The sequence below is a fragment of the Suncus etruscus genome, chromosome 1 (genome assembly GCF_024139225.1).
Source record: "Suncus etruscus isolate mSunEtr1 chromosome 1, mSunEtr1.pri.cur, whole genome shotgun sequence".
In the NCBI taxonomy this organism is placed as follows: Eukaryota; Metazoa; Chordata; class Mammalia; order Eulipotyphla; family Soricidae; genus Suncus; species Suncus etruscus.
In genome coordinates, this window is record NC_064848.1 from 141,010,873 (window position 1) to 141,035,166 (window position 24,294).

The following is a 24,294-nucleotide window of genomic DNA, read 5'->3' on the forward strand; positions in this document are numbered from 1 at the left end:
ATCTTTGAACATAATGATGGGCACACATAGGATTTTGAAAGGATTATTGTAAAATCAGTCTTTCTTCAGCAGAGAGAATTATTTTCCCTCCACCAATCTGCCATGTGCTTTTACAGTTTCTGGGTATGAGATGCTTGTCCTGGCACCATACAGTAGAGATTCCCTTACTCACCTCCTGCTATCCATGCAGGGAATACCACAGCAGTACTGTAGTGGATGATGGTTCAGAAAGAAAGAGGTGAGGATGGAGAAGACATGGACCCTTTCTAGCCTGCCTCCCACCTCGGCTTTCCCATCATTCCTTGTCTATACCCCCATGGTAGCTTTGACCTTGTAAAACAAGCATCACCTTATCTGTTCACTTCCATCACTATTTTTGCCTACGAAACTGCCCAATTATCCTCTCCTGAGCCCCTTTAGATATCAAGTCAGGGGGATTCTGATACTGCTTTCCCTTCAGCTTTTGGCATCCTCAAGGGAGTGTTGAAAAAGTCAGTTAGTATCTGGAAGTGAGAGCGGTGTATGAGATAATTCACTATAGGTGAAGGCAGGTAGAACCTCACTTTCTATACATAAGCAAGTGTTATTCAACCTTAGAAAGGGAGGCTATTCTGATGAACCCTGAAAACAAGTGTTAATCAATGCTGTAAACCTGCCACTGAAGTTTACATATTGTATGATTCCACTTCTAGGAGGTTCTTGGGAAGTCAAGGTCCTGGAGACAGAAAGCAGAAAAATGGGTATCAGGGGTTGGGGGAAAGGTGTTTTATGAGGAAAATGTCCACTGGAGAATATGAGAAAGTTCTAGAGGTGCATGGGCTATCAACCATGTGAATATGCTTCATGCTCCTGGCATGCATATATTTTCATCCTTTTGTGTGTGTGTGTGGAATTGAAGTAATACCTTGCTCTATTAAAATTTATTCCTGACTCTGTGCTCCTGGCAGTGCTCAAGGTACCCTGTGTGGTGCTGGGGATTGAATGCAAACCAAGTACCTTAACTCCCATACCACTGCTTCAGTCCTAAAGTACATGTTGTAAACAAAAAGATAAAAGAAATGAATTTTAAAGTGTAGTTCACTTTAAACCAGTGCCCAGAGTTGACACTGCAGCCTCTACCTTCTAGACATGGGTCCTGAGATATTTGAGAAGCAAGATCTCTGAAAAAAAGGCTCAGAAGATTGGGAAGAGGTAGGTGGACTGAATCTGTGAAGAGTGTCTCCCAGAACCAAAACTGCACAGCATGACAAAATGGCAAGTCTTTGATATTGGGTCTCACTCATTATCTCTGTTTGGTGGACTTTGTGCCCTCATATGAGTCTAAGAAGTAGTGTATTAGGGTGGGAAGGTGGCTCTGTGGAGCACAGAGAATGTGGATGGGCTACGTTCTTGTGTCTGCACAGTTGGAATGTAGAGTCCTGTACTACACTGATTGGCTGAAGACACAAACACCTCATTGAGCAGGTTCGGAGCAGGTCTTATCTGGTCCCATTTTTTAGGTATCTCTCTGGGTTAGTGCTTAATTGATTTCAGCTTTGTCTGACCTGAGACACCTGACTTCTCGAACTCTGAGGGGGTGATTATACCTACCAGATGTGCTTTGATGAACTTCTAGAAAGATGAGATCAGGTATCTTATGTGAAAGGTCCTTGAGTTGGTGTGAAGAACTCTGATTATTCCTAGGTTATGTGGGACACTGATAAGACAGCAAGAAGAACAGCTCAGAAGAAGAATGAGAGTGAGTGCTCATCACACCAGAAGTCTTGACACAAACCATGATCTTGGCATGTGTGTGGCACAGTCCTGGGTTCAGCATGAAGGGTCACATCATTGCCTGCAGTATGTAAGAGTATGTGCTGGCCTGGCAGATGGACTGTTAGAGCAAGCCCCCAGCCCAGTAACTGGACAAGGCAGCACCTGAGAAGTACCTGTTGTGATACAAAAAGTTAGACTAGAAGAAGGTGAGGGCCTTCCATGTACCCCAGAGACTCCCTACATCACATATAAGGGTCAAAGCCCAGCCACTGAGAAAACTTAATGAAAAATTATGATTAAGTCCACCAATCACTATCAATGTCTCTGCCTACATCACAAATTTTTTTTCTCTAAATTAAAAAAAATTATTTAAGAGAAGGGGAAATGATGGGAAAAGGGCAGGAACTTCTCTGTGGTATGAGAGAGGGGTCTCCTAGTGGTTCCAGAGAAAGGAGAAAACTTTCTTGAACACGTTTATTGAATTTTATATTCAGACATGGGCCTGACAAGATAGAACAGGGGTTAAGGCATTTGCCTTGCATGTGACTGATCCTGATTCAATCCCTGTCACATCTGGTTTGCCAAGTATTAGTAGGGGCTAATTCCTAAGTACAGACCCAGAAGTAAACCCTGAGGACTGCTGGAAGTGATCCAGCTCGAAATTTTTTTGGCTCGTTTTACTGGTTTTGTTTATTTATTTTATTATCTGATAATACTCAGGATTTACTCTTGGCTCTGAAATAAGGAATCACTCATAATAGTGCTCAAGAAGGCATAGAGGGTGCCAGTCTGAATCTAGTCAGCATGTAAAACAGAAGAGTACTATGCCCTACTGTATTATCACTCCCACACATCAAATATTTCTTTTAAAATAAATTAAAATTAAGTGAAAACAGACAGTGGGGAAGAGTAGAACATTAGTTTGTTTTCTATAGAATTCGGTCAATGTGAAGAGTCTTGATAATTGCCACCCTTACCCCATCTTTAAACTTCTTTTCTAGGCAAATCCACTCTTCTCTGGACGATGTCTGTTTCTCCTTCTCCAAGTAGCTCAGTATTTGAATCTGAAAAAGATATCTTTTTTCTTGTTTTGGGCTGTTTCAGAGTCATGAAGAATGTCTAACCTGGAACCTTGCACCAGCACCTGTGTCCAGAGAAGTTCCCTTCTTATATCTTACTTCTGTCTGCTTACTTCTGTCTCCCGCCAAGTAGGTCCCTTTCTAGTGACCAGCAAGTAGAAGTGTTAATATCCTAGGGCTTCAGATGGGCTCAATCCAACAATGTTGCACTATCTCATTGCTCTGGAGGTAGAAGTTTAAGATTAAGCCTTGGTAGGGTCCTATTCCTTCCTCATGATTCTTTCAGCCTCTGGTGGTTGTCAACAATTTTTGGTTTGAAAAAACTTTTTAATAATATATTTATTTAAACACCATGATAACAAACATGCTTGTAGTTGGGTTCCCCTTCACCAGAGTAACCTTCCTACTACCAATGCCCCCTGTTCGCCCCCCTTTAATTTTTGACTGCAAGGCTGTGTTTTACTCTTCACCTACCTCAATTCTGCCATGCCTCTGCGTCTTTTTAACATGGCTGATTCATCTTCCAAGTCCACCATCTCCTCCAGTTGGTCTCAAGTATTTATATTACCAATTATCCTACTTCCAGAGATCACATTTTGAAGTACTGGGGTTAAAAACATAAAACAACATATCTTTTGGGGAGTGGATAAAAGAGAAAGACATGAATTTAACCTATAAATAGAGTACAGGCCAGAAATGTGGCTTGATGTTAGAGTATGGCTTGCATGTGTGAGGCCCTAGTTTCAATCCCAAGAAGCACAAAATAAGCAAGCAAAACTTCCAAGAACCCAAAATACATCAATGTAATCTGGAAACACAGATTAGAGCAAAGCGTGTCTTTCTAAGAGTGTAGGAATGCATCATGGCTCCAAGTAGAGAGAAAACCAATAGAGACAGATGTTTATATATATATATAGGCTCCTAGTCACATTTTCATTCTCAAAACTAATTATTTAGGTGAAACCACTTGCCTTTGGGGTATGGTTTTCCCTGTTGTGTCATGCAAATGCCTTTTTGAGTAGCACTGACTTTGGTCAAGGCCAAAGATTATCACATACTTCTCAAGAATAAAAGAAGCACCCACAGGAGCAAAGTTTATGGGTTTTCTCTTTTCTTGAGCCTGTAGTTGAGCTTTGCTGGAGACTTGATTTTGTGGATGAACACTGACCTGTTGGTGTGTTGTGTGTTGATACTGCTTGTTCCTCTGTCCTTTAGTCATTGTTGGTATGTGAGATGTGAGGGAAGGAGAAGGCATCTTTGTCTGGCAAACAATCTCTCAAACTCAAAGGCAAGGACATGTAGGGAGTCTGTGTGACACAGTCGAACCATCACAGATGACAGTGAGTGAAAGCAACAATACTCCAAGCCTCCAAAATTCCCCCAATCCCTCATGCTGATGTGAGTTCACTTCTTGCCTGCCTGTCTCCTCTTTCTGGAAAAATCCCACTCTTTTCCCACAAGATGTCCTAGGTCAAGGGCACTTTGTAGAATGTAACTTTCTGCTGCCTCTGAAAGTTCTTTCCAGCCTAGTTGCTAGGCAATAATGGTGCTCAGTAGAGGGACTGCCCTGTGTGCTGTGCTGGGGCTGGGCGCTGGGCGACTGACTGCCTCCCCAGCCCATCTGCAATTTAAATTCCCTGACAGGCAGGAGCAGCCAAGCTGTTCACTCGAGATTGCAAGAAGTTAGATTGAAATGCAAGGAATATCCAATGCCTCGAGCCCTTCATAAATTTGGTTTTGATAGTAACTGGAAGAGAGGAGGAGAGGGAGAGGCTGAGATAGAAAAGTGTTGTGGGTTAGACCTACCCAGTGGATTTGCCTGGGATCAAGGGAATCCGTTTCTCACTCTGCCCGCAATGTGTACTGCTCTCTGTCAGGTCTCTTTTCCAGCATCCTTTGCTTCTCTCTCTCCACACCTCTTCCTCCTTCTGTTCTTCAGATGAACAAATTTCTTAGTATCTCTTCTGCTGTTCATATGGTTTGCCCATGCTCTGGGCCACAGAAGCAGGCATGTAACCACCTGGTAGGTACCTGATAACACAGGTTTGCTCCAGCCTGTCCTGGGAGTGGCCTATTCTCGACTGAGCTCCCCAAGGTCCACTCCCTTTGCAATGCCTAGAGTCACAGCTATTTAACTGCCTATTGGATGGGGTCCCAATTGGAGGTTGAGGGGTATCTAAAGTATCTCTGACCCCACAGTAGTAGCCCCAGCTGCTACTCCTACTCAGCTTCCTGTATCTGAGTTGAGGCAGAGAAGCAGGCAGTTTACATACAAAGTCTCCACAACATTCCAGTTCAGATCTGTGAGGTAAAAGAATCCTTGGCTGCAAGGAGCTATAAGAAGTGCCTTCTGGTGCTTGATTCTATGACAAGTTCTCATCTTTCATGGTGACTCTCCTTTTCCCATTTCCCTCTTGGGTTCTGCTACAGATGTTGGTTCAACTTCTATTCCTGTCATCTTTTATTTCTTTGTCTCCTTGTTAGACAGTAAAGGACTGATACTGTAGGCTCTGTCCACAAAATGATGCCAGTCTAAGACAGACAATGCTCCCAAAAAATTGTCCCCAGTGTTCACCCCTATATCCAGGTCTATCTAATAGACATGCCCAAGTTTTTTGACCTATCCCTCTCTTTAATAAAAAGTTACTCCATACCCTTGCACCCCTGGAAATTCACCTTCAACATACCGATGTGATGCCAGTACATGTTAAACCACATCTGGCTCAGACTTGAATAACTTAATGAACACAAATTGCAGGGCCAGCATCTATATGTAAATTAAGTGAACAAGTAAAGATACTTACTCCCTCCCCAATTGCACCGAGGTGGTTATCATCTCCTGGACCATTCCAGTGACCTCTAGGAGTGGTCTTTCTCACAGGGAGAAAGACAGTAGAATTTAGAAAGAAAAATGGTGGTCAAGAGGGAGCTATGTACAGCTTCTGCTCTCCTGAAGATTTCAGCATCAAACCACCTTCTTTATCCCAGATGTGCTGTCAGAGTAGGGCTAGTATCAGATGAATGTACAGATAACTTGGGTTCTGAAGGGAGTTGAGAGTGTATGTAGAGAAACTGCTTCCAGCTGCTACAACAGCTCTGGAACCATAAAAACAAACAAACCTAAAAACCCATATGATAAGTGCTGGTGAGGATGTGGAGAAAGTAGAATCCACCTACACTGCTGGTGGTACTATAAAATGGCCATGCCCTGGAAAAAGTAGTTGGATAGATCCTTCCAAAAACAATTATGGGTGTCTCTGGACTGGAGAGATAGTACAGTGAGTAAGGTGCTTGTCTTGCATGCAGCCAACCTGGGTTCAATCCCTTGCATTCCATATGTTCCCCTGAGAATTCTGAGTACAGGGCAAGGAATAACTTCTGAGTTTCCAGGGTTTGGCCAAAAATCTAAAATAAAAAAAAGGAAATAAAAATAAATGTGACCCAACAATTCTACTCTAAGGTCTGAGCCCAAAGTACCTATTAATGGGCATCTGTTAATTCCCATTAATTGTGGCACCAGCAGGAGAGCCAAGAGGTATCAGCAAGTTAGTGTCCATGGACAGTGAGGTGACAAAGATAATGGAATCTTATGGAAATTCAATGGAATATAAGGGAATGCTGTTCCAGTTCATATAATAGACTCTTATTCAGCTATAAAAGAAATACAATCTTGTTTTAACCAGGTTAGCTCTTAGAAATGTAATGCTAAATCAAACTTGTTTGACAAGATCAATCATTGAATAAGTTGACTTATTCTATTTATTACTTTTAGTCTATTTAGGTTTGCTTATCTTATTTAGTTAGTTTTGGTTTGGAGTCACACCCAGCAGTGCACAGAGCTTGCTCTTGGCTCTGTGTTCAAGCATTACTCCTGACAGGACTTGGGGACCATATGCCAGATATAAAACCCAGGTAGCAATACATGATGAACACCTATCTTTACTAGCACCTCCCTTTACAAACACCTAGCTATCCTATCTTTTTGGCCCACTCTCTGCTTTTATTTCTTACATGATGACCATGATTCTATTTAGAAAGTAGAAGAGTGACTATGGGCCAGGGGGAATGTGGAATTATTGCTCAATGAGTCTAAATATCAGGGATGCCACTCAATTTTGGTGAATAAAAGTGATGGTGCAAAACATTATAATGTACATTGGGAAAGTGACTGAATTGGACACTTACAAGTAATGAAAATGATCAATGTATCTATTTTATCACAGTAAGGAGTGAGACAAAGCAGTAAGTCTGGTGATGGTGGGCCAGGAGGAAATTCTTGAGGAGTAAAATCTAGGGCAGGAGAGTGGACAGAACCAGCAGAACTCTGGCACTGAAGGGTACAGGAAGTTGCTGGATTTGAGAGAAGAATAAGAGAGGAATATGGGAACTGGGGGAGGATGTGAATGTGTGTGATGGTATCAGAGGGAGGACTGACAACAAGGCTAGTTTTTGGAGGACAGGACAGATACTCTCACTTTACAATGACAAGTAAAATGACAAGGAAGCTGAGAAGGCAGCCAAGGGGCTGGTTATGCATGTGGGCATTAGATCAAGGCCCCAGATGATGGCCTACTAGTCCCCTTCCAACAGTTGAATCCATTTCAAAAGACCACTGGAAAGCATAAAGGGGACCAACGGGGAGGACCCATTATTGAACCATGGAGGGGGGATTCAATGGGAGACAACTTAGCCTGGTCTCGAGGGACATTGATGAGGCTTTTAACATATTTTAGTCCCAGGCATCCTGTTTCCCTTCACCTCCTAAGTATAGTCCAGGGCATCATATGCAAACCCTTCACCACCCCAAGCTCAGTTTCAAATGAGCTGCCTTTGGGTCTTGGGAATGAGAGAGCAGGGTTGAAGCTGGCCTGGCACTGCTCGATGGAACAACTTGAAACAGGAGGAGCAGCACCATCTAAATATGGACTCAATAGGTCCAGCACATCTCGAAGGGCAGGTGGTGGTCGCAGTGCAAAACTGGACTATTTGGGCCTAACAGGGCTCTAGATTCTTGAGTTCTAACTGCTGTGCCCCAGGGGTCCATGTGTGATGCAGGCTGCATCTGCCTTTGTTTCTCTCCTCATCCTTCCGGCTCCCCACAGGAGGCCTTGGGCAGCAGCAGCTGAGATCAATTCCAGTCGTGTTCAGAGCAAATAGCCCTGTTTTCTCAGGTAAGCTGGGTGCGCTCCCCTCCACCATTTGATCTTCATGCTGCTCATGCGTCTCGTGGTTACAAATAGCTCAACCTTCGCATGCTGACTGCAGCACTGGGACATTACAGTAATGTGCCCATTCAAATCAAGTGGATGCAAAGATTGCTACAGCAGCTTTTCGCCACGCAACATTTAGCCTTCAATAATAGCATTTTGGGTCCCTCTGGAACCTTTCTCCACACTTGCACCTGGGATATCCAGCCCCCATCCCACCTCCAGGGCAGCCCCAAGAGTGGAGGAGGGACCAGAGAGCATCCTTTGTTGTTGTTGTTGTTTGTGATGGGGAAAACAGACATTCAGATAAGGGAGCCCCAGGCAAAAACAAGAGTGGCCTTGAGATGGCCATGAGAATCTGGCAATTTTTAAAGCCCTGATGATTTCAGGGTGCTGATTTAGTATTGCCCACCAGGAAAGGACCGTGGTTTGCTGCATTGAAGGTTTCATGGTTTCAAAGCATAACAAATAAGGTTCAACTTTGTCCCAGGCAGGAGGTGCAGAGGAAGGAAACATCACCCAATTTCTATCATTGTTGTTGTTTTGGGATCACACCTAGCAATGCTTAGGGTTCATTTCTGGCTCTGTGCTCAGAAAATTTGTGTGATGCCACAAATTTAAACCTTAAAACATTAACCCCAGTGCTACCACTGCAGCTTCCACTTGCTCTTTTCAAAACCAAGGACTTGAACTCTGTGTGTTGCCTCAATCCTATGCAAGTTGATCCCAAGACAATCCTATACAGGAGCAGCTCTCAAAGGCCCTGTTCTTGCCTCCTCAGACTGACTGCACTTCCACCCTCCTCTCCTGCCTTCTGTCTTCTGCAATTCTCAGCCCTGGTCTGTCCAAACCTCTGGAGCCTGCCTGTTTCTGGTCCCCATCTCATACCTGCTTTCCAGGAGGAGGCTCTGAGGTCTGCCTGATTTTCACATAGAATCTGCCTCCCTAGCAGCACATTATTTATTAGACCTAGAGAATACTTTGCCTCAAGGGGTGCCCCACCTCTAAGTCAGAGTCCAGATGGGAAGATGTGGAGCTGGAAGCCTGCCTGGTTCCAAGGGAAAGAGCATCTAAGCAGGGTGGCTCAGGAGGCTACACATTTACCATAAAAAATATCATCCAGGGAAAAATCTATGAGTTGGAGGGCAAAGGTGAGCTGCCCAGATGGCTAATGGGGAAAGTGAGGCAGGGGAATCTGGCTTGGCGATAGGGAAGTGTTCCACTGGGAGACAGGAGAGCATGTTTCCTGCTTGCTACTGCTCTCTTACTGTTTTGTCATACCTGGACGGAGACTCAGCTTTACCCTGGGAACAAGAGTCTCTTTTTTAGGCTGGACAGTCAACTGGGTCCAATCTTTAGAGTTTATGGATCCTAAGGGCTCATGCCATTTACTACATGGGCTCTGCTGGACCTCGCAGGTAACCATTTGGAAATATATCCGTATAGCTCAGCAGAGATAGGAGATGTCCGCTGCCCTATGCTTCTGATACCTGTCTTCTTCTTTCAAAAATTACACAAAGCCCCCCCACCCCCCATCTCAGGAGATAGACTCGGCTCAGAGACTCCAACTCCCGAAAAAAAGGAGGGGGTTCTGGTTCCATTTTGTTCCTTTTCTCTTAGGAATGTCCTTTCTCCTCTGACCTGGTTCCAGGCATCAGATCCAAGCACCCTATGGGGGACTGCAATTTTGTATTCTAACAGCAGAGGGCGCCCTTGTCTTTGGAGACGGATTCATAGTAGCATTCCCCCCCGCAGTCTTCTGCTCAGCCTAAGGTTCTTTGGAGGCTGGGTTGGGGTTTTGGGTTGTAAGAAAGTGGTGATTTTGGAGGGGGCCTTCTGGGCCAAAACTTCACAACCGGACACACTTTGGACCTCTCATACTCCAGGTGCCCGCTCTCCTCTATTCTTTCCCTAGAGTAGAAGATAAGTTGGGTGTGGTTGAAAGAGCCAGTTTAGGCTCATGGGGACTCCCCATTATTGTAGGTGAGTTCATCTCATCTTAGATCCCGTCAAACTTCCAGGCTGTCTGTCTGTACCCAGCTATTCTTTTTGTTTTGTTTTGTTTTGGGGCCACATATGGTGACGCTCAGGTGCTCCTGGCTTGGGGACCATATGGGACTCCAGGGGATAGAACCTCGCAGTCTGTCCATGGTTAGCGCGTGTAAGGCAAACGCCCTACTGCCTGCGCCACCGCTCTGGTCCCCTACCCAGCTGTTCTAATCCTGCCTTAAGACCAGCTCATAGTGGGATTGCAAAAAGGAAAAAGGGATTGAGGGAACGCAAAACTCAGCTCCTCTCTGTGACCTGGAGGCAATTCCTGAATCTCAACACAAGCTTTATCTCTCCAGATCCCTCCAGGACTGAAAACTGGGGTGTTCCTGCTGACACCTTCTTCTTCTTTCCTCGGCTTGTTGCTAGTATGCACCAGCCTCTTGGCTTTGTGCTGGACCAGGGGAAACGAGAGTGCCTCTTGCTAAGGCACACCAAAGTGCAGGAGAGCAGCAGCCCTGCTGTGTGTTCCCTTTGTCTCTGCTCATGAGAGAAATCATTTCTTGGATGCCCCCAGTGTCCTGGGGAGCACTTGACTGTGAGCCAAAACAGGATACAAACTGGTTTTCTCTGGAGAGGAATTCACTGGCCACCCTCACTTGCCTTCCAATTTGTAGGAAGAAGGAGAGGAAAAGCCCAGAAACTCTGGCTCATCCTCTCCCTTCTGGGGCACCAGAGAGACTTCTCCAGGTATCTTGGAGCTTCTGGGAGCTCATCCATGAAATGAAAGTCTGGAAATGGTTTCTATGGCCTTGCCCCTTCTCCTGACTGCACCCCATGGATCCTTTCTAGGCATGTCTAGCATCTGGCTCTTGGAGGAGGGGAAATAAAGAAGGATCAGGTCATGAGGGGGTAGAGAGGGAGGAGGAGGGCAGAGCAGGAAGAAACTGCAGGAAGGGAGGGAAGGGGCTTCTATTAGTTTGCACCTGCTCTGATTTGGGGTGGAGAGGACTTCTTTGAAGTCTTGTGATCTTGGGCCCCATTCCTGAAGTGGGGGGGGGAGCTGGGGATCCTGGTCTGTTAGGGGTACAGATCAGTCGCAATGTGCATTTCCTCTATATTCGTCTGTTGGAAAGCTCATTAAGACATTCAGGACTGCAAAAAAGGTGTGTGTGTGTGTGTGTGTGTGTGTGTGTGTGTGTGTTGTACAAATGCAACACAAATACAAGGACACTTATGTGACTTGGCATCCTCTATAAATATAAACATTTATTTGTCACACAGGGACTCACTTTCACACTCGGGCACACACCGCAACCGATACCTCCTGTAGACATTGCTGCTCCCATAGACCCCTGAGGCCAGGAAGAAGCCTCTTTTGTAAGATATTAATAAAAGAGTTGGACAGGTTTTAAACTGAAAAACCCTGGGGAAAGGAAGGGCAGAGATAAAGATCAGAGGACAGAGGGGGAAGGAGGTAGCATGAACCCAGACCAGCCTCAAAGCACTTTGCCTGCATATCTGGGCTGCTGTAGGCCCTATATTTCATAACACATTCAATCTGATTTTCCAACTCATTGCAAACATGAGGCAGCTGTTGCTGAGTGACTCCATTCACTGCCTCTGCCAGCAGCTTCCTCTCACAGCCCCTCTCTGGAAGGTGGTCCCTGAGGAGAGTTACAGATGAAAACTGAGCCAAGAACTTAGGGTTGCTCATGATATTGGCATTTTGATGGGAAGGTGGGAAGAATGCAGTATGGGGCACAGCTGACATTGTAGAGCATGAGGTCTGGGGGTTGGAGGTTTATTCTAGAACCTTCCACGGATGGAGCAGTGGGAACATTCTACCTCTGGCAATTCCCTGTGCCTAGACTTGTCCATGCAGACATGTGAATGACACCTGAGAATTGATAGGTCCTCTCGGAATGAGTGCCAGGCGTCAGGGCTTCCTGCAGATCACCAGACTACCTGGCTCTCAGGCAGGAGCAGGCATCATCACTTGGCAAGGTTCCAGACTCTAAACGTCAGCTCCAAAGGCCTGCCAGGAATCCATCTCTCCTCCAGATCCCTGGGTACTTAATGGCCACAATCTCCCCACCCCACCAAGTTCTTTTTGCCACTCTTATTCTGCCTCTCAGAGCTCCTAAAAGGAAGAGGACTGGCATGGGCATGTTAATAGAAGTTTGATGACAGCTGGCATGCTAGAAGGTTAGATAGCATTTCTCACAGGATTGGAGATGCCGAGCAGCTGAATGATGATTGGGGAGAATTTTCTGGAAGGTGGAAACATTTCTGGGTGTGGCCTTGGGGGACTTGATGCGCCACCTGTTGCACCTATTATCTCCTATGGTCAGTCATCAGTTTGACTCCTGCACATGGCAGCCCCAAATCAGTTCATAATCTGTGGAGCAGACCAAGCTCATTCTCCAAATTTTGCCTAGAGATATCTTGACCTTTACATTCAAGGTCAAAGTCAGGGTCAGCTCTGTAAAAGATGAGAGCAAACCTCCCCTGGAGATGGGTTCTGATCATGTGGACCCTCCACAGCTTTGTGGGCTCCCTTTCTCTGCACCTCTAAATATTCATGGGTTTCCGGTGGGGTCAAACAGAGGGAAGGGAGTGACCTGTCTCCTGCTGGCCACAGTGTGATTTGAGGACAGCAAGGTGGGCTGCACAGGATCCAGGTTCACTCTCTGACTCTCATTCTCTTTCCGTTGCTGTTTGTTCTAATTGTTTGGGGGCTTTACCTGTGATGCTCAGGGCTTATTCCTGGTTCCAAGCCTAGGGATCACTCCTAGAAGGGATCAGGGGACTATAAGGGTGCCAGAGTTTTCAGCCAGGGCTCACCACATGCAAGGAAAGCACCTGGTCTCTGTACTATTTCTCTAGCTTCTATTTTTCTCTTTTAAGTTTTTATTCCCGTATTTGGTTTTTGAAAGGCTGTGGAAGTAAGGGTGGGCAAGTGAAGGTCAAGCAAAGGAATTAATGCCAAGAATATGCTCTGGCCCTGAGCCTCATTCTCAGTTTTTACTTCTAAAAAAAGGTCAAATGCTTCCTCAATGGACGAACCTGTCTTTGAAGGTCAGTTTGTGCTTTGGTGATTTGTCTGTCTGTTTCTTTGGGCTCTCAGGAAGAGACCTATTGAGCTTAGAAAGAACCTTAATGGGCTTGGATGTACCGTCTCAGTTAGGGGCCAGGTAGGACTTGTAGCTGTCAGCACTGAAAGAGCAGAAACTGAACTTTCTTTTCCTTATAATCTAAGGATATTTAAAATGAGGACCACACCCAGGCTTCCAGATTTTAGTAGAGTCCTCAGTTCAGAATGTCACAGAACAAATTCCACCTCTCAATGGTGTTAAGTCTGAGAACATTCAGGACAAGAACAAGTAAAGGTTAAAGCCAGATGGACAACTACTACTGAGTCCTTGATGATTCTATCCCAGTGCCCAGAGAATGGTTCATTGGTGCCTGGGATATGTCCAGTGGAGGTCTCACTCCCTAGGAACTCTAGAAAGGCCTTGGAGCTGTGCCTTTAGAAGCTGGAGCTGTTAGAATGCTAGAGTGTGGCAGTCCCAGTTGTTTTGTACCTAGTGCCTTTGTGATGATAGATGCTTGCATACAGCAACCTACTGGGTTGCTTCTAGGAGGGATTCAGAGAAGTTCAGAAGGGACTGGTGATAAAAAGTTCAGGAAGGATCTCACCTCCTGTGCTCCTGGAAAACTCTGCTTATTGGAGGACCTTCTTCTTTTTTTTTAATATAATTTTTATTTTGATCATAGTGGCTTACATATTGTTGACAAAAATATTTTAGGTACATATTTACATAAAATCAGGGAGATTCACATCACCAATTTGTCCTTCCTACACCTCCGTTCTTGTCCTACCTCCCATATCCTCCTCCCTCATCCCCGGGGCTTGCTAGAATATGTGGTCCCCTCTGTACCTAGCTTACCACTTAGTAGTCTTGCACCTGTTTGGTCTTGGTGCCTCCCTTATTTCCCCCTCTAACTGGGAGGCAGGACTAGATAGTTCAAGTTATGTGGTTTTGTTTGAAGAAGAGAAAAGTAATAAACTGGGGTAAAAATCAAATACGCCGAAAATAAGCGGAATCCTTCTAGAGGATCTCATCATTGGTTTGAGAGATGAAGGGGAAAAAGAAGGTGAAACACCCCAACAGTACAAAAAAGAAGTGTCAAATAAAATATCCAGTGAGCACTCCAACAATAAAGATAAGCACCACAAAAAAGCCATGGTCTTGAGATAAAAAACATGGCAGAGCACATAAAGAAAGAAAAAAGAAGAAGAAAAAAAATAAATATAAATGAAGACAACAACTTCAATAACCACACCAAAATAAAGAAATTGACAAAAAGTAGATAAGTAAATAAAAAAATAAATAAAAATAAAAAATGTTTTGTGCTTTTTGCTTTTTTTCCCCCCTCCTGCCCAGGCACAGTAAATATTGGGATCATTTGAAAGGAAATTCTCTTGGCCTAAGAGATACAGGGTTTCTCCACCCTTGGAGTATATTGTCATGGGATTAACTATAAACTCTGTTCAGGTTCATTTACTCTTCCCTTGGTGCTTTTGTGGTGTTTGGAAGACTTCTGCTCCGTCCTGGGTGATAAAATCAGACTTCTGTATCTAGAGATCTCAGTATCTGCACAGGTCCAGGAGTGGAGTTTATGATGAAGTCTTTGTGGTTCTAGAAGTTCTGTTCCCTCAGTATCATTTTAATCCATCTTCTGTGGTTGGTGCTCTTGGTCTTTGCGCTGATCCTAGGATGGAACCTAGGATAGTGTCTTTCTTTGTGTTTCCAGATGACCCATTCCATTGCAATTGTCTCAGTCAGACCTTTGGAACTGGAGTTCGTAGCTCAAACCCTAGACTAGGGCTTTTTTATTGGTCCCAGGACACATACAATCTGGTCATGGTTATAGCAGCCAGTCATCTGTAAATCATGATCTTGGCTTTTGGACAGACCAAAGGGTGACAAGTCTTCTGATTTTGTCTTATCGTTAGCTGGTGAGGTAGGATAACCTGCTCTTAGGTCAAGTTGTTCCCATTTTCCTCGTTGTCAGGATATCATATTAGAGCTGGCACTTGTTGGTGTCCCAGAAGTATTAAGGATGTCCCGGATGGGATTTGTTTCCTGTAGCTGTTGTGTAGAACTGTGTCGTTTCTATGTATGGGATCCAGGGTTCAAGACTGGACAGATGGTGTTTAATCACTTGAGGTCTAATTTGGGTCCACGTGACATATTTTCAAGGTGGGAGATATCCCTGTATTGTAAACAAGTATGAGTTCTTATCCCTAGTAGATAAGAGCTCGTTTTTATACATAAGATTTCCCCCCTTTTTTAGTGTGTCTTTGCAGGGAGAAATGGTGCTGCAATATATTGCTGGTGCATTTGGGGGTGGAAAGAGAAGAAAAAAAAGTTTGGGCGCCATCCTGCTGCAGACGTGTTAGCGTCCCTAAGCAAAAACCTTAGTGGGTCAGATAAATTTCCACTGGAATAAGTGGGTACACAAGGCGGACGAATATAAAATATGAAAATGAAATAAATGAGACCACACAAAATGCATTGTATGGGGACCCTTGTCCAAAGGACGAGAGACAAATTTACTTTTCAGCTGATGACATTTATAAGCACAAACTCTGGTATGCAAGGTGTTCTCAGGGAGAACAAAGAGCAGGTGAGCAGTACAATGGGGAAACAGGCCTAGAATTTACATATCAAAATGACTATCCTATAAGTGAGAAAGACCCCTGCTAGAGAGCTGTGAAACAAAAGCTAGAGATGTTTTTGGTTTAGCAAAAAGCAGGTTTTTCAAGAAACCAGGAGGAGAGAGACAGAGATATTTATGATGTTTAGGTAGTAGCTGGAAAATAGATTTTAGGGGGGACGGAAATAATTGTTTACCACCATAGAGCTAGACTCAGAAAAACAAGCTGCTGGCGCCAGGTTATACTAGAAATACGAGTCACAAATAAACTAGCCAGCAGGGAACTTTTGGCAGGTTTTTGGTACTGACATTTCTTTGTCTGTAGGAAAGCTGAGGCTGGACTTCTATAGTGTCCAAATAAAGAGAAAATGTAATGTTACAGTCATGTTGAAATTACTGCCAATAATCCACGCAAAGGGTCAAATGATTGACTTCTGAGATGGCCTTTTGGCAAATAATTATTTGGGAGGAAGGCACTGCACCAGGAAAGGAAAAAGCCACGTCTGGTGTGTGCTTTCTTTAAGTGAGGGGGGTAACATCACACACCCAAAAAAGATAAAAATATGAATAAAAATATATGTGCTCACATATGTATATGAAGAATAAACATTTAAAAAATGAAATAAGAAAGTAATTAAAGGAACAAAGTGATGCAAGAGACTACCTTACTTTTGGGGAAAAGTAGGTAAAGAGGTGGTGTAATACAGGTCTTATATTTATGATGGAAGTATAGATTTCCCCATTGTCTTTTGAGATTTTCTTGTGGTGTGTGGGTTCCCGGGCACTTTTCATCACACAGCCTGACCTTCTTGAGATTGGCAAAAGATTTGCTGCAGGGAGGTCTTGGAAAAGTTCTTGCATTGGGGATACTTTAGAGCTAAGTCCAGTTTCAAGTAACAGTCCACGTTAGGGAGAGTTGGTAGGGAGGACCGCGCAGCATGAGTCAGCAGGGGAGTTGGTTGCCTTTTCTTGCAGGGGACTAAGTGTGAGTTTGACTGGGTGTCCCTTCACTTAGGTGCTGGGTACTTGTTCATTGAGGTAGGAGGTCAGTCTTGATGCCTAATGAATTAAGAACTGAGGGTGAGGAGTTTTAATAAAGTGGGAGGTCTGGGTGGGATTGAGGGGTGAAGGGATAGTCGAATTTCCAAAGGGGGGAAATGGGAAAGTATATGGAAGGGGCAGGAAAGAAGAAAAGAGAAAATACATTAAAAGAAAAGGTGAAGAAAAAAGAAAAAAGAGAAAGTAGTGATAAGAGGGGAGAAAATAGCAAGGGAATACTAGTTTGCTTGAATGTGTTCGATGAATAGGAGGACCTTCTTAATACAAGGCCTTGCAAACAAGTCCTCTTTATTTTGGGCTTTTCTGATGACACTCAGGAGGTTGAGGGTCCCTATCTACAATTCTCAGACAATTGTTATATGTATTTGTGTATCTACTACAGGTAGGAAGGAGGGAGAACTCAAGGGAAGATTAGTTTGGGATCACCTGTGACTAACTATATGATTAGGTACCACCCTTGCAGGGCTGCACTCCTCATGGCTGTATCTGCTTGGTACTGGGGTTGGGACATAGTAGATTAAACCTAGGTTTGGTGCATGCTAGACAGGTGCCTTAACCACTGCTCTATCTCCCACCCCCAACAATTCTTTAATTAGTCAAAAAACCTTGATAGAGGTTGTATTCTTGCTCAAGGTTATACAGCAGCTAAGGAAAATATTGTGGCCATCCCTCCCACTCCCTCCAAAGGCCAGAACCAGAGAGTTTCCCCAAAGCTCTGTCCCTTGGAGAGCCCCCTACAAATTTAATATCACTGCCTGGCCCCAAGTCATGGATGGTTGCAGACACTCTACTCCCTGCATGATTAGTTTGAATTTTATGCCTTTAGTTACCATCACTGGAGAAGAAAAATCTCTCCAATATTGTTGATAAACAGAGTTAGAGGAAAGCACTAGAGCAGCACAGGAATTATTTTTCAAATGTGGACAATAAATTCATCATATAATCAATCTAAAGGTGACTGTGTTATGGAAGGGTGAGAGTTAGTGTGGGGATATTACCCAGGACTGCTCAGGAATGTAGGTGGGAGCAGGAAAAGGAACTTTTTCTAGTGCAAATATCAAGTGCACCCAGCCTATGGCCTTCCTTCATTGACTCTGGCAAGATAACAGAGTAGTGGCCCTCAGTTTGACTGAGGTTCCTAGGGGTCTTCTAGGGTTTTCAAGATGTAAGTGGGAACAAAGACCCTTCCTTCTGGCCTTTGCCACACTCGCATTACATAGCCCTTCCTTCCTTCCTTCCTTCCTTCCTTCCTTCCTTCCTTCCTTCCTTCCTTCCTTCCTTCCTTTCCTTCCTTTCCTTCCTTTCCTTCCTTTCCTTCCTTCCTTTCCTTCCTTCCTTCCTTCCTTCCTTCCTTCCTTCCTTCCTTCCTTCCTTCCTTCCTTCCTTCCTTCCTTCCTTCCTTCCTTCCTTCCTTCCTTCCTTCCTTCCTTCCTTCCTGCCTTCCTGCCTTCCTCCCTCCACCATGGTCTTTAGGAACTACTTCTGGATCTGTGCTTAAGGGAGGAGTCATTCGTGAGATAGCATGTGATGCTGGGGAAGCATGAATCTTCTACATGCAAACTGTGCACTCCAGCCTACTGAGTTATCACTCTGACCCTATGATCTAATTTCTCTCTAAAATGTTTACACACACACACACACACACACACACACACACACACACACACAGCTGCCTCTATTGGTTCTGTTCCTCTGGAGACCTTAGTCTGAGCAGATGATATCCTGAGTGCAGAATACTGTCTTGATGTTTTATTTTTCTTTATAGGTCTTTGGTCTATAACTTTAACTAGGTGTGTGGACAATGGTGGTAAAGGTGAGTGAAAGGTAAATCTGTCACACATATATGTACATGTGTGTACACACACACACACACTCTTCACGAGTTACTCTTATCTATATTTGTGTATCTATACAGGTAGAGAGAAGAGAGAATCCAAGGGAAGATTCGCTGGGGGTCACAGGCCTTGACCTGTGTGTGACTAACTACTGCTGTTCTGGAACTTGGGAGAACCCCAAGAATTTGGGGGAATCAAATCATGGACAGAGAAAGACAAATACCATATGATATCACATTTTTATGTGATCTAAGAAAAATCAAAACAGAATAAAATACAGTGAGGGGAATTGGGGACCTATAAGTAAAAAGTCAAAGCATACACCTTTGATATTTGTCCTTTCAGTTATAAGATTTTATGTAGAGGTCAGTGACTATAGTCAGTTTCTCTACAGCATTGTCTAGTGCTATTTTTTGGTCACACACGTGCACACACACACCCTAGTTAACTCTATGAGGTGATGAATGTATTAATTAGTTTGGTAATCATCCCACAATGCATATCTCTATCAAATCATTATGTCATATATTTTAATATATACAAAGATATTTGTCAGTTATTCTCCCAAAATATTAAAAACAATTTTTTTAAAAAAGGTGAAAAATATCAAGGCAGATTTTGAAGCAAAATGCAAGTGTAATTTGATCTTAGGTTTCTGTCTACAGAACATTTCAGGTAATTTTCCTTTTGAAGGAGCATGATTAGGAGTCAGGTTGGAGAGCTGAGGCCATTCTACCTGATGTTTAATGAATAAAGAAAGAGCCAAGGAAGCTCAAACCAAGACCTCATTTATATGCTTATTTTGCCTGTGCCCAGGTGGCCAAGAGCAGAGGAGGAAAGGAAAGAGGCAGGAAAGGGAAGAATGGGAGAGAACTTCGAAAGGGAACAGGGAGAGTAGTTTCTATCCTTCAGCAACTTGCACCTCCCACTCCAGTATTGCTAATGGTTTGCTTCTCTGGAGCATAATGAACTTTATTCTCCAGCAGTTCTCTGCAGAGGGGGTTGCAGTCAGTCTGGGCCAGTCTGAATTAGTCTCCTGAGGAATTAGGAGGTACAAGGGCACTTGGAAGCCAAGTTCAAACATTTTGCAGAGGATAGAAACCAACAGGGACAATGCAGGGAGTGGAATCTGCCTGGAATTCTGGCCAACCTTGCACTCAGAGCACACTGCAAAGTGGGAAGAAAATCTCTTGAATCCAGTTAAGATCGATGCCTCAGAACCTGCCCATCTCAAGCTGTCAGGGACTCCTTTCCTTTGAGCACATTCAGGGCTGCACAGTCTTGCATTAATTTAGAGCTAATTGTCAGGTAATGAATTCGATTTGACTTACCATATTGAAATCCCTTCTGCTCCCAGTTGAGCACCAGTAAATCATTTGCATCACAAATCTCTTTGCTGGATGCTCTGTTCACCCAAGCTGTTGCTCAGACCCTTTCCCACCTTTCCATTTTTCCTAGTCTTTGAAGGCAGCTCAAAATCTGGTTTGAGAAGTAAAGCTCAGGCTCATTCCAGGAAATGGAAATTGGGTAAATATTTTTGAAAGTTTCTGGCTACTCTGATTCTCCATTCAAGTGGCACATAAACATCTTGATACTTCAGGAGATATCAGGCCCCATCTCCCAATCAGCTACATTAAAAATTCTGGGGGCATCTTGTGGTTTTGCTTCTCTTTTGCATAGGCACATTAAAATGGGAAAATAATACATATGCAAACAAGTTCTTATCTAATAGAGATGGGAACACAAATTTGGTAATGTAATTAGGCCTTTTACCCTGAACATTGGCATAATGATTTGGCTTAGGCCTCAGAAGAATGGGCATCGCCCACATACACCTGAACAATGGATACCATCTATGGAAACAACCACAATTGTCTTTAACATTACTAGGATTCAAGTCTCTACCAGGGAAGACCTACCACTGCTTTTGGCATTGACTTACTCCAAAGAGTGCTCCCAACACCCAGACGACTCAGCAACAGTCTGCATGCAGGGCAGATCGCTCCGCAGTTAATGGTATGCTGAAACTAGAGGATGCTCCAAATCAGCCTGACATCGATGAAAGAAATGCACAGAATCTAGAGTCTTTAAATATAAGAAACTGATACCAACAACAGCTAAAGTGTGAAAAAGTTTCACCGGGACCTTGAGAATGACTGGAGTTGGACGGACTGGTATGCCTGAAACCCAGAGTCTGTCTTATGCCAATAAACTTCTGTGGTGAGGCCTTTTTGTAATCAGGTCAAGGATTTTTTTTCCCATTTTCCACGTTTTTCTGGACCTATGTAAACAACAGCAATTGTCACTATCACACCTTTACTATATTTTTTTACTTTTATCCTTTAAGGAAAAAAAAAAAACCAATTTACTGAACTTAAAAACAAATAACTGTAGCAGAATGTCTGTCTCGAATACAGACAGGGGATGAGAAGGTGGGAGGGGGTAATGTTACACTGGTGAAGGGGGGTGTTCTGGTTATAACTGTAACCCAAATATGATCATGTTACTTAAATAAAAAAATATATTTTTTAAAAAAGAGTGGTGAGCACAGTTAGAGAAATAACTACACTGAAAACTATTATAACAATGTCAGTGAGTGGGGGAAATAGAAAGCCTGTCTCTAATAAGGCGGGGGGTGAGGAGAAAGGAGATGGGGGTATTGGTGATGGAAATGTGGTCTGGTGAAGGGGGGTGTTCTATTTATGACTGAAACCCAACTACAATCATGTTTGTAGTTATGGTGTTTAAATAAAGATAGTATTAAAAATCTGGAATATTGGCACACCAAAAAATTTAAATTTATTTTTCTTCTATACAAAAATATCCATATTCGGGCCCAGAGAGATAGCACAGCGGCGTTTGCCTCGCAAGCAGCCAACCCAGGACCAAAGGTGGTTGGTTCAAATCCCGGTATCCCATATGGTCCCCCATGCCTGCCAGGAGCTATTTCTGAGCAGACAGCCAGAAGTAACCCCTGAGCACTGCCGGGTGTGGCCCAAAAAACAAAACAAAAAATATCCATATTCTAGTAGAAACAAAAAGTGATGTTAGTGTACAATATACTTGAACTCAGTTTTAGACAGCATCACCATGTCCTAAAAAAGCATCCTGTGAATACAACTGTAGCACAGAACCTTGGCAATTGAAACACTCATCAGAAATAACAATAAAGGTTTTATGGTTTTATCAAAAAAAATTCTGGGGGCAGGCACCAGGCATATGATTTGAGAAGCTCTCTAGGTAGCGTTGATGCATGGTCAAGTCCGAGAACTACTGAAATTTCTAGAACACCACTGGGTCTATTCAAATGTCAGTGCAAGAGTCTTCTCAACTTATCTGAACTCTCCACAAGACCAGCTTCCATCTGTAAATGCCTAACTTTTATTAGAGCCTTCTAATTTTATTCCATTTCTACATCCATTTCTACATTATCTAGGACTCAGTTCGGTTGGTGGAAAATGAAGAGGAGAAATACAAGTGACTTTGATGAAAATTTCTATGTAAAAAACTGAGAGGTAAGCAGTTAGTTCCAACCCAACTTCTCCATGCTTGTGAGAAAACCACCTCATGGCCCAAGTTTTATTATTAGGAACTAACCAGCCTGCACTAGAATTGATATAAAGAAGTAGAAAGAAAGAGGGACATTTTATTTTTATTGAATCACAATGAGACATAGAGTTAAAAAGTTGTTGATAGTTGAGTTTCAGTCATACAATGAAGACATTTCTTTAGACTATACAAAGATGTAGAACACCACACTTCTATCTTAAAGGTCATTGGCCAGAGTAGTCATGTGACCATTCATAGCTGCAAGGGAAGCTGGTAAATCTAGTTTTTATTCTGGGTGGCAGGTCAACCCCCAAATCAATATGGGAAACAATATAATTATATTGTGCCTAGAAATTTCATTTGTTTGACATCAACCTCCCTCCCACATACATCAATCCAAATAGATAGATTCAAACTTATGTTCATTTTAATGCTTAGTACAATAAATGGAATATGACATAATCCAAACATCCAGTGATGGGTGAATGGGTAAAGAAATTGTGACATACTCAGACACTAGAATACTATGCAGTCACAAAAGTTAAAATAGGGGCCAGAGCAGTGGTGCAAGTGGTAAAGAATCTATCTGCCTTGTGTGCACTAGTCTAGGATGGACCACAGTTTGATTCCAGGCCATCCCATATGGTCCCCCAAGCCAGGAGCAATTTCTGAGCACATAGCCAGGAGTAGCCCCTGAGTGTCACTGGGTGTGGCCAATAAACCAACCCCCCCCCAAATCCAAAAATTAAAACCATGCAGTTTGTTACAACATGGATGTAACTAGAGGCTTTTGTGTTGTATAAAAGACATTAGAGGGAGAAGCACAAATACCAGATATCAATTATCTATGGAATATAAAGAAATAAAACAAGGGATTAGAAATATTTAACAATGTCCAACCCTTGACTTTGTGAAACCCTATTTCACAAACAGTGGGATGAAGGGTAGGAGGAATTATCGACCCAAGGTAGTATACCAACAGTGGTGGAAAGTGGAGAGCACTTTGGTGGTGGTGAGGTACAGTGACTGTGTATATCAATAATGTACACTTTAACATTGTTGCAGCCTTATTACCTAAATTATCATAAGTTACTTTTAAAATCAGAGCATCTATTTCTTTTTTTTATTTTTTATTTAACTAACATGATCATAGTTAGGTTACAGTCACAAACAGTCACCTATGTAACATTCCCTCCTCCCCCCTTCCCATCCCCTGCCTATATTCGAGACAGGCATTCTACTATAGTTATTTGTTTTTAAGTTCAGTAAATTGTATTTTTTTTCCTTAAAGGATAAGAGTAAAAAAAATAATAAAGTTATGATAGTGGCAATCGCCGTTGTTTGCATAGGTCTAGAAAAATGGGGAAAATGGAAAAAAATCCTTGACCTGATTACAAAAAGGCCTCACCCCAGAAGTTTATTGGCATAAGACTGACTCTGGGTTCCAGGCATACCAGTCTGTTCAACCCGAGTCATTCTCCGTGGTCCCGGTGAAACTTTTTCGCACTTTAGCTATTATTGGTATCAGTTTCTTATATTTAAAGATTCTGGATTCTGTGAATTCTTTCATTGATGTCAGGTTGATGTGGAGCATCCTCTAGTTTCAGCATACCATTAAATGCGAAGCAATCTGCCCTGCAAGCAGGCTATTGCTGAGTCGTCTGGGTGTTGGGAGCACTCTTTGGAGTAAGTCAATGCCAAAAGCAGTGGTAGGTCTTCCCTGGTAGAGACTTGAATCCTGGTAATGTTAAAGACAATTGTGGTTGTTTCCATAGATTGTTTCCATTGTTCAGGTGTGTGTGGGCAATGCCCATTCTTCTGAGGCCTAAGCCAAATCATTATGCCATTGTTCAGGGTATTAGGCTTAATTGCATTATTAAATTTGTGTTCCCATCTCTATTAGATAAGAACTTGTTTGCATATGTATTATTTTCCCATTTTAATGTGCCTATGCAAAAGAGAAGCAATGCCAAAAGATATTGTTGGTGCATCTGGGGCCGACAAATAAAGTCCAACATTCCCCGAAACTTGGTTCAAACATGAAATCTATACAGAGATACTCTTCTACCAGTATTGCTTATAAAACAGATCTCA